The following is an 11725-nucleotide window of genomic DNA, read 5'->3' on the forward strand; positions in this document are numbered from 1 at the left end:
GGGATCTCTGCAGTAGGCGCCCTCCCACGACCCCGAAATCGGCCGGCAGCCATCCCAAGGGGAGAAATCACAGTCTCCTACCCTGTATCTGGGTCTTAATTTACCATTAAAATTTTAAGCCGTGCATTCATATTTTACTGGACCTAATGTGTTTTTATTAAATTTTAATCTAATAAGGGTAGTGTGATTTCTTTGTATTTCACACAGAATTGAGTTGGAGTACAGGGAAGATTTCTTAAAGGACAGATCTGACCCTATTCATGCACCATTTCGATCTCAGGTAGACAGGGTTTGGGGGAGGAGAGAGGGAAAGGATAGATTTCCCCCATGGTATCTCTTCAAGGAGGTCAATCTGCTCCGGATTCTGAATGAAACCAGACCCTCTGAGCTCTCTCTGGACTCTGTAGCTTGGGGCAGAAAGGTAGGGGGTGATTAAACTCCTTCGTGGCCTCGCTGTTCCAGGAGGGGGCGGGAAGGAGGGCTCTCCTGGATTTGATTCGGCCTGAGATAGGGGCTACGTTCGAGGAGTGAGGAGGGCGCTTTGTTCAAACGTCTTTCCTCTTCCGATCGTGTCCACCCTCTGCTCTTCTGTTTGTCTCTAACTTTCTGTCTCCGCTGGCTCCCCGTGAGCCCAAGTACCCCCTCACTTGGAGATTTGAAGGAGCCCGTCTTTTGTCCAAAGATGCCAGGCAACCCTTATGTCCTATGGTACAGCCTCTTCTCGGCGCTTTCCTGGCTAACACTTTCTCTCAACCTCCTGATGCCAGCAGTCAGCACGTGTCTCCGGAAACCTCTGCTTCCGGCACTCCCCAGGCCTTTCTAGATTGAAATTCGGACTCGCAACCTCCCAGCTAGGCGAAGGGAGGGGGACAAAAGCAAGTAGCTAAGGGCGCTTTGGAGGGCGCGCTTAGGGGTAGGGAGAGACTCGCGGCTGGGCCGGGGGCCTGCAGTCGCCGAAGGAGCCACGTGGAGCTTTCTCTAGGTAATTCTGGACTGAGAAAGGTGGCTGGTCAGGGGACAAGGGGATGAGAGGAGGGACAGCAGAAAAGAAAGTAACCGTTCCCTCTTTCCCGGCAGAAGGGAAAGAAGCGGAGCTCAATTTCAAAAAAAGCAGACTGGGAGGAGGGGGACCCGGGACAGGCTCCTAGACGCCTTCACGATTACGCCTGGTAAGTATGCTGAGGCTGAGTGTGGCGAGGAACGAGCACGCGGGGAGAGCTGATTGGACCCTCTAGAATCCAAGCTTTGGAGCAAACACAACACGCGCCAAGAAATTAAAATCTACCGGAGGGAAGGATTCAGTCCTCGGTATCCAGCTCCGCACGCCCTAGAGCGCGGGGGCGCGAATTCACACGCTCACTCACGGACCCACGCACCCAGACTCGCTCACCCACCCACGCACGCAGACACGTGTGTGCTAACACTCATGCACACTCGCTCAGACGCGCACATGCTTCTCCCCTCCCCCTCTGGAGGGCCACGTTCTGGGGGAGTGGGGCAGGGTAGAGCGGACCTCCGCGTGGCGTCCACCAGCAACCACCCCTGTGTTTACTTGCCCCAGCAAAATTGTTATTTTTCTTCGCAGTGAATTGCTTGGGTCCGTGTGTTTACCTCTTCCCAAAGTTAAGTCCAGTCACGAAACCAAACTTAAAGCATTGGAACAATCAATGAAGACTTTTGCAATCCATGGCGCCTTGCGCTTCCTGGAACTAAAATAAATGCAAGAAATCGAAACTTAATTACTTGAAAGAAATCCAGAAATCCCTCTGCGTAATTTATCCAGTCATTTTTAGTAGCGTTCGTGTTCGGTGCAGTGTATGTTAACTCTATGCTTTTGGCTACGGTCTAGCTCCCTTCATCGATTCCGTGGGGGTCGCTGCGCCCCACTTCAGCCGGGAATTTTGTCTGGCACTAGGTCCCCCTTTGCTCCCACTGCTCGGAGCTGATCTAGTAACGTTTCTTTTCAGAAGTCACCAGCTATAACGGTACAAGAATCCCTAGGGCTGAGGGTTATGTGTCGTTAAAAAATAAAAAATCTCACCCGTTCTCTTCTTTTTGTTCAGTAGGGCTATTTGAATTTGTGTGAGTTGCTTAATACTAGATCTGAAACCAGGCCTTTTCGTAAATACAAACCAAGACCATTTCTCTGAGGGAAGAGTGCACCATCAAAAAGTGCTATTCTACTGGTGATGGAAAAATTGATTAAAAAGTAGACTTTTTTCCCTTATCTCCAGAGAAGTTCTTTTTTTTTTTTTTTCCCTTAAGTGTCATTATCTTCCTAAGGCACAATACTAGAATATTTGTTCTGAGTAAGCTACTCTTCAGGGTATTTAGCTGGACCACAAACCCTGGACACGAGTTTCTTCCTTTAATATCTATTCCTTTCAAACTCACTCATTTTTCTCCTCTCCTTTGGTCTCTATTTGATAGAGAATCTTCATATCTATGAAGTGCCAAAAGACCTTCATCTGGAGGCACTAAATAAAATAGAGGCTTCAAGAGGTAAAGATCAAATGACTTTTGTACGTATTGTGACTCTGACATTGGGTACTATTGGGAATTTAGAAATTTGGTGATGACTAATGTTATGGCCAGCAGATTTGCAGAATAGAATAGTCCCTGAACCTATTAGCATTTTGTGGGTGACTCCAGAAAGACAAGCTTTCTCATAGACATCTTATAGGAATCTGAAGTAATGTTATGAAAGAATGAAAAATACATTGGGGAACAGCTTGGAAACTGAAGTACATTTTGATTTAACTCACATTAACAGAAATGTAATGTAAAAGTGAAAGGATCTAACAAAACCATTAATAATTAAAAAATAATTACAGATAGTCTATCCTTACTATTCATAACCACTCAACACTTTAGACAAAGAAAACGGAATACTCTTAATGGGAATGAGATGTGAGCAGACTGCTAAAGAGAAGTTAACCAAGGACTGCGCATTTGTCAAAGGAGATGAGTTTCCTTGTTTCCCCCCACCTGCATATTTTAATTCTCTGAGTTAGCTTGGACCTTCCTCTTCCATCAGCATATATACTGCATGTCAGAGTTTATGCAACAGAAATCTCTTGAGCAATAACAATACAGACTTTATCAAATTCTGAAGATCAGGGGCACCAGATGGCTTGTCTATTAACCATCTTCATTGACAAATATTTATAGGTGAATAAGAGATACATGCCTCTGTAATAGATTTTGGTTAGACACTCACATCCCACCAGGATTTCACAAAACAATGACCCTCTAAAGACAGCAGTTTTTTCCCTGTTCCTTATGGTCATTTAAAAAAAAAAAAGATTAATCATCCTTTAATGATTCAACGTTAAGCTTTTTCTTGTACTCTTTCTTCACCAAAGGAGTTGCATCCCAGGATATTAAAAAAAAAAAAAAAAGACTGTGAGTGTATTTTTCTGTTACCTAAATTGTATTTATTTTCTTTCCAGTATGTATTTTTCAATGTCTGAAGTCTTTAGAGCAGTATTCTACACATAATCATGCAGTGAACCTTTAGTCATGCACTAGGTGCATGATTAAAAAGGGTGTTTGGGAGGAAGATACTGTGACTCCATTCTAATCTTCACTGCATATTCTTCTTTATTTTGTTTGAGAGACACATGGGACTGCCCCTAGAGTGCTCCGTTGACGTTTGGAGGCACTGGGAGGAAATCAAAGCAGCCTGGCGGAAAGCAAACTTCACTGCCTCTTTTCAGAGATAAAGGGAAATCTTACAAAAGGAGAGATTTGCAGACATACAACTGGAATTCAATGAAGTCATGGCTGAGGCATCTGCTGGAAAGCCACCAGGAAGTGGAGACCTACAGCCTATGTCAAATCTTGTACATCTAAAGAATTTGAAGGCTCCTTCCTTCCTTCCCCATTCCCAAATGAATTAGAAACAAAACAACATGCCTTTTGTAGGAAACAGAAAAACCTAAGGAAAAATGCTAATAGATTGAGTGCAAAGATTATAATTACTTCTTAGCTATATAAATTTGAGTTGAGCATATAAAATGTGTTAGATTCTCTGTAGGCATCCACTCTCGATTTTTCAATGCAGCAGAAGGACATTACAACAGCAACGGCAACAAACTCACCTTTAAACATTTATCCTTTCTTGAATTTAGATATGGCCCGTGATTTGCCTCTAAATCTCATGTATACAAAAGTGTGCCAATCAGTGGTAGAATTATACAGTATTTGTACCCACATATGTGTTACTATTTCCCTCTTCCTTTGTCTCCTTTTATATGTGTATACAGATCATCAAGATATAATTCAACCAACATGTGTTCTGGAATATGCTATACCTTTGTGCCTTGACTAGTTTTTCCTGATGTGCATATAAGACATTAAAGAGCCCTAGCATCATGACAAGCCTGCTGTATTTGAGAGTACTAAGCTCTCTTCTCTTCAAAACACAAATGCTATTTACTTTATGATGTTATGTTCTCATTGTACCCCTCCTTTGCCTTTCAAGGGCAAAACCAAAGCATTATCAACATTGTGCTTATCTGGCATATTCCTCTCCTCATATTTCATTGGTTTCTCCTGGCCTCCATTCATTAGTCTGGACCACATGATCAGTCATCTCTATAGTAACCCTGTTAGATACCTTGATCTTTTTGATCCTTTCCCTTTCCCTTATCAAACTACCTGTTTCCCCATGTTTGCCTATAGACTGCTGCTAAGTACATACTATTTCTTGAATACATATTATTTATATCTGTAATAACTTGGCATGCAACATCATCTCCAACCTTCTTCTGGTATTCCTTCTCTGCTGCAGTCTGTAAAGCTTAAAAACTACATTTCTCAGACTCCATTACAGCTCTGGGACTGTCTGTGATGGAGAGGCAGAGGCATGGATTATTTCTTCTCTGGTGTGAATCTAAGAGGAGTGGTACTTTACAGCCAACAGTTGTGTGCTGCAAAAAATGGTATATTCCTGAGGTCTGTGCTTCCCCAATGCTCTCCTTACTCCCCTCCTTCCTGATAGTGGTAGAGCTCACAGCTTTCCTGGCAAGCTAGCGCTGCACCATGGTTCTGGGAGTCATTCCCAGAAGTTCAGCCCAAAGTTGCCTTTCCAAAGATTTATAAGCATCTACCTGCATTAAATCTCTCTGCTTAAAATAGGTGAAGAACTTTCTGTTGCAACTTGCAACTAAACCCTGACTGATAGGCCAACCTTAGCATTATTTTCTCTATCACTTGGTATTCTTTTTGCTCACCTTTAATTGACTCTCCATCTCCTTCCCTACAGTATTTATTGCCAACATTTTCTACTTCTGTCACAACTTTGAACATACAACTTGCCTCACAGTTTACTAAGATAATAGTTTACTAAGAAAATAGTTTACTACTCCCTCAAGTTTTCGACTGCCATCCAATCATTTGTTCCTATGTTTTCACCCAACATCTCTTCCTGTGATTCTCCCATAAATGTTAGCCTCCTTCCTCAAATTAACCCTCCAGGTGTTCAAGCTTTTTCACCCTCTCCCCTCCTTCAGAACCTTGCTCTATCAATTTACTCTTTTTCTTGAATCTTCAATTTTACTTCTCCAGTCTATCTCTTCTATACCACAATTGTATTCAAATGTTTTGGCCATAAAATTTAAATAAGACAAAAACTGTCTTTAAATGTCTTTTCTCCAATATCTCTCAAAAGGCTTGCCACCAAATTTTGGAAATGATAATTGCATTCACTGCTTCCTTCTTCTCACCATCCAATCACTTCTTCACTTCTGAAGAGTGTAGTGTCCTTAACTCTCTACTGATGGCCATGTAGTTTACGCATCCTGTGGTACTTCTCCTAAAAGCATGGGCTTCAGACTTGGAGTTTTGTGCTAGCTCTACGAGTTATCGATTTCACTTTTCATTCACTTCTCTGAAAAATGTACGTGATAATAGTATATTCTTCTCCCAGATTACTGAGTCGATTAAATGACATATTGTATGTAAAAAGTTTAGCGTATTTTCTCGAATGTAATAATCACCTAATAATACAATAATATCAATAATAATCTCTGCAAAATGTGAGGGCTGGCAATTCTCTCCTTTTTGAAATGGATTGGCTTGGATCTCAGTCTATGATTTGAAAAGGCAGAATATGTCAACCTAGCAGAATCATCATTTAAAAGGCTTTGTCCTTTCTTGGTATTCTTTGCCTACCCTTTCCTGTCCATAAAACAAGTTCCCCAGTGGCCCATCTCCCCAAGGCAGTTATATAAAAAATGTGGGCTTATATATCATTTATTCATTATCTCAAAGACAAACTCAGAGAAGCAGGGGCTTAATTATTATTGGTTAAATTCTTCATCTTGCACAGGGAAACCCAAATTTTTTGTGACCAGTCTTTCCTTACCAGTTTAACAGCATTTCTAACTTACTTCCTCAAAAAAAAAAAATTAATGAATTCTGAAAGAAAAACATACTCAGGGGCACCTGGGTGGCTCAGTCCTTAAGCGTCTACCTTTGGCTTAGGTCATGATCTCAGGGTCCTGGGATTGAGGCTCGCATCGGGTTCCCTGCTCAGCAGGAATCCTGCGTCTCCCTCTCCCACTCCCCCTGCTTGTGTTCCTGCTCTCACTATCTCTCTCTCTGTCAAATAAATAAATAAAATCTTAAAAAAAAAAATACTCAGTATCTGCACCTGAGCATGTCCAATATAGTTTCTTTCCTCAAGTCAAGAGTATTCTGCATATCTACCTTCTGAGACACTCTTTCCCCCCTCCCCCCTACTCTCCCATTTCCTGAAAGGTAGTGATTAATTAAGGATCCATCAACTCTAGTTTTGCTTCTCCCTTGTTAATTCCATCAATTTCATAGCTTCTACTCTTACCCCAAACTATATTACTCTCATCTCTTCTGAAAGTCAGTTTCATATTCCAACAATTTATTAGATTTCTCCATCTGGCTAACTTGCTTTATTTTCCAACCCACCTCCTACAGACTCATACCATTTTATCAATATTTCACTTATGGTGTTTATTACTTTCCATTTCTATACTTTTTTTTTTCTTGTCTGATCTCCTATGTGAGACTGAGATTTCTGAAGGCAGGGTCTATGTTTAACCTCTCCAGTGGCCTCAAAATGCTTATCATTGCATCTTGTCTAGAGCAGGTGTTTGATACGTATTCACTGACTGGCTGAATGAACGATCATTATGATAGCAGGTAATATGAATGTTGTGCATTACAATTTTACTAATGCTTGTTGTTTTCTAAATCTTTTCAGTACCTGACCCAAAGTTAACAGGTAGATGGCAGACTAAGAGAAAACATTTACATTGGCTAAAAACTACAAAGGAAAAACTAGATTATACAAGTCACCCCTGCAAACTAACATGAAAAGAAGCCTAAGAGAAAAGTGGACAAAGGATATCAATAGGCAATTTATAGGTTGGCAAAGTCTAGTGCTAACTAAGATTTGAGAGATGCCAAATCTCACTACTTAACAGGACAAATGCTAAATAAAACAGTGAGGTAATACTTTATCACTATCATCGTCATAAATTAGAAAGTTAGATAATGCCAAAAATTATTAAGGATGTGGGATGGAAACCATAACATATTGGTAGAAGTATGATTATTGGATGGCCCTGAGAAAAACAAACTGGCAAACTTAAGGAAAAAGACCATGCAAAAAACTTCTGGTCTACCAATTCCACAGCTGGGTTATACTTCAAAATAATTGTTTTACAGATACAAAAGGTAATATGTTTGAAGATGTCCCTATCAGTATTGTTTATAATGGCAGAGCGGTAGAGGCAGCAGACAGAAGCAGTGACTCTTATGGCAATATAAAAAGACCTTAAGAAGTTGAGTGAAAATGGAATAGGTCCTGTGATATAATATACACAAAAAAAGCTGAGTATTTCATATACATAAACACACACACACAAAAAAAAAACCTGTGTATTTTTCAAGGAGGTATATATATCCAGGACCTATTCAACTCATTAGACTAAGTGCCATTGAATGGTAGGAATGTAACTGGGATATAAATTCATTAAGACCTATCAAGGACCTTAAGAGAGTTCATTTTCTCCTATGAACCCTACTTCTAGGAATCTCTCTTAAGAAAATAATAAATAATGCACAAAAAGATGAAAGGCAGTCTTGTTTATAAGAGTGAAGACTGGAGACATCTAAATGTCTGATTATCAGAGAAATCATTTAATAAACTGAAGTACAACCATATTATTAAATAGCGTTCAACCACTATAATCATATTTTCAGAGAATATTTAATGGCATGGGAGAGTACATTATTTGAAAAAAAAAAAAAACCTGATACAAAACAATGATTCTTTGTGTTCAGAAGAAGTGAAAAAGTAAGTATTTCATTTTAAGTGTTGCATCATGAGAGATTTAAATTTTCCAAATTGTCTACAATGAGCTTTTATTCCTCTTATTACCAGAATTATGTGTGTATAGATTTAGATATAGTTATAGATATAACTTTCCCAGGTTGCATACTTTTTCACATAAGATGCATTGCATCTCTTATTTAAAGTGCTGTATCTAAGTGATCCATCAGCTGAACCATCAACTGAACTCATTCACTATCACTAGGTGCAGTGAATATTTATAGATCGGAAATGGTATTTAATTGACTTGAGAAGGATATATTCAGCCATCTGAGTTTTATAGTACATCTCTGAAATGTGGAAAAGCTCACAGGCTTATATAGAGAAGCCAATCTTGCCTATCAAACACTTAGCTGGGGATCCCACACAATGATCCTCTAAATATGGCCTAAATCATTTCAATAAGCCTTCCTTTGCCTATAGCTGGACCAAGATGCTTCCTAGGCAGGTAAGAGACTGGACAAGAAGGGGTTTATTATAAGACTCTTATTTTCATCCTTCCCAATACTTTATTAGGGAAAAGAATACACACTTGGTTAGTTTAAAGGAAAAAGACACTTTATTAAGAAAGAGTTAAAATAGTATATCTAATCTGAAAGGCAGGATCCATTACATTCTCTACCTTGGATTTCCTAGATGATACATACTTAGAGACCTTTTGTAAATTAGTTCTTATTGTTGTTTTTAATTGAAAAACAATAACACACAATGATGATTGCATTTACGCTCAAGGTAATGTGGTAACTTCGATTTTGACCACTTCATTAGCTGCAAACACATGGCAAAATCAGAAAATATATATATATAAAAGAAAAACCCATAGTGGCATGATGAAGAAGAACCAGGGATAGGAAGGGAACAAAGCAATTACTCACAATTGTCCAGGAGGGTAGTTTCTGGCTCTTTGATAAGAACATTGGATTCAATTGCACACATATCACATCACATCACATCACATTTCATGACAAGGGTTCAAGTGCAAACTGGTGTTATTATGTGGACTTATATTCTCCCAACAACCAATGAATGCCTTGACATTGAACCATACACATAAGATTGTTTGGTTGCATGCTTTTAATCTATGGCAGGAATAATGTGATCCATATTTTTTTCTTTACATCTCTTAATATTCTTTACTTAGTAATTCACTACAAATTACTAATTGAAGTTCAAATATTTCTTCAAATGAAACTCATAATGGAAGAACCTGAAAAACTAGAAAATTCTTCTTGATGCTACTTGGTCTCAGAAAATCTATAGTGAAAAGAAAATGTAGAGTTAAATAGTTCTCTCATAAAATTAATTTGTAACTGAATTTGCTAAATTAACACAAATGATTTTTTCAAATTATCAACCTAATTGTCCAAATTACTTATTCTACATAGTTTCCCCACCAATATTTTTATATTGATTTTAGAAAGACAACTATTCAATATAAAACCAAATATGCTAAGTCCAGATAAAATCTAAAGGGATATTTCAGCCATAGTTGAAGTTTATAATTTTATTACCATACAGTTGGGATGTGGGTAAACTGAATTTCTTCATCCATCCCAACTGTTTATTAAACAAGTGTTTGAGTGCCTACTCTACTAAGAAGTATGCTAGGATAGCTTGAGAGAGAATGAGAATATGTTTATGACACTGTGAAACAGTTTGCTGAATTGGGGATAGGAGAGGTGGGCTACTACAGAACCACTCATGGCTACTCAGGGATCCCACAAGAAAGGAAGAGTATTACTTCACCCATCAGCTGGATACTTACTAAGCTTAAGAATTTTCAGGCCAGGCCGCCGCTGCTGCGGGCTTGGTTTGTGAGGAAGGGCCTAGGCCCGGGCCTGCTGTGGTGGGCTCATCCAGCACCTGAGCTCTCGTCCTGCCATCCCCTCAGCTCCAGCTTCACCCACTTCCTGACCCAAATGGGCTGGGCGTAGGGAAGACCTTTGGGAGCCATGGAGGACGAGGTGGTCCACATTGCCAAGAAGACGAACAAGATGGTGCAGAAGAAGAACGCGCTTGTATCTCTGACTCCAGTCTCACCAAAGAGATCTGAGTAAAAAAGGAGAGTGTGGTGAAATTAATGCAAATCTATCTATTGCTTCTACTTGGAAAACAGCTTATGCCACATTTCTGATGTGTTGGAACAATCAACTTTATATGTGACAGCATTATGATGGAGCACTGGATTTACTGAAGGAGCTTAAGCATATTCCCGTGACCCTGGAATTATTACAGTCCACAAGAATTGGAATGTCAGTAAATGCTATTAGGAAGCAGAGTACAGATGAAGACGTTACATCTTTAGCAAAGTCTCTCATCAAATCCTGGGAAAAGTTATTAGATGGACCATCAACAGATAAAGACCATGAAGAAAAGAAAAAAGATACTGCAATTACATCACAGAATAGCCCTGAAGCAAGAGAATAAAGTAGTTCCAGTGGCAACGTAAGCAGCAGAAAGGATGAGACAAATGTTCGAGATACTTATGTTTCATTTTCTCCTCGGGCACCAAGCACTTCTGATTCTGTACGGTTAAAGCACAGAGAGATGTTTGCCGCAGCTCTCAGAACAAGAGAGGATTACGTCGCTATTGGAGCTGATGAGAAAGAATTAGGATCTCAAATTGAGGAAGCTATATATCAAGAAATAAGGAATACAGACATGAAACACAGAAATAGAGTACGAAGTAGAATATCAAATCTTAAAGATGCTGTAAGAATCTGGATTCTTTATTAGAAAATTTAAAGGAAAAATGTACTGTGTGGAAATATTCCTCCTGACTTATTCGCTAGAATAAGCAGAGGAAATGGCTGGTAATGAACTCAAAGAGATGTGGAAAAACTTACCCAAAGAAGCCATCAGAGAGTATCAGATGGCCAAGACAGGTGGAACCCAGACTGACTTATTCACATGTGGCAAATGTAAAAGGAAGAATTGTACTTACAGGTACAAACTCGGTATTTTTGATGAACTGATGATAACATTTGTTGTCTGCAATGAATGTAGAAATCGATGGAAGTTCTGTTGAGTTGGAAGAAATGGCAAAGTGTCTGGACCATCAAAAAACGGATTTTGTAATTAGCTTTAAAACTAGGCCAAGCATCTAGTTTTCCTGCAAATCAGATTTTTAAAGTGACATACATCCCTTGGGTTAGTCTTGGTTTTTGACATAGCATAGCATTCCTTCCTTAAATGCCTTCTGTAGTTTCAGATCAGTAGGGAGATGACATAATAATTGTATGGTATCTGTTTCAAAACATTTTTTTCATTTTTATAGTAAGTTGATATTAAACTTTTATCAGTTAAACTTTCGGCAATTTATTTTTACCTTTTTGTTCTTTTAAAAGG

At 39.3% G+C, this 11725-nt stretch overlaps 1 pseudogene; it reads left to right on the forward strand.

The window, feature by feature from the left end:
- The first annotated feature begins 10329 nt into the window (after positions 1–10329).
- On the forward strand, positions 10330–11486 carry LOC110571189 (annotated as a pseudogene).
- The last annotated feature ends 239 nt before the right edge of the window (positions 11487–11725 follow it).

This window comes from Neomonachus schauinslandi, chromosome 2 (assembly GCF_002201575.2).
Source record: "Neomonachus schauinslandi chromosome 2, ASM220157v2, whole genome shotgun sequence".
In the NCBI taxonomy this organism is placed as follows: domain Eukaryota; kingdom Metazoa; phylum Chordata; class Mammalia; order Carnivora; family Phocidae; genus Neomonachus; species Neomonachus schauinslandi.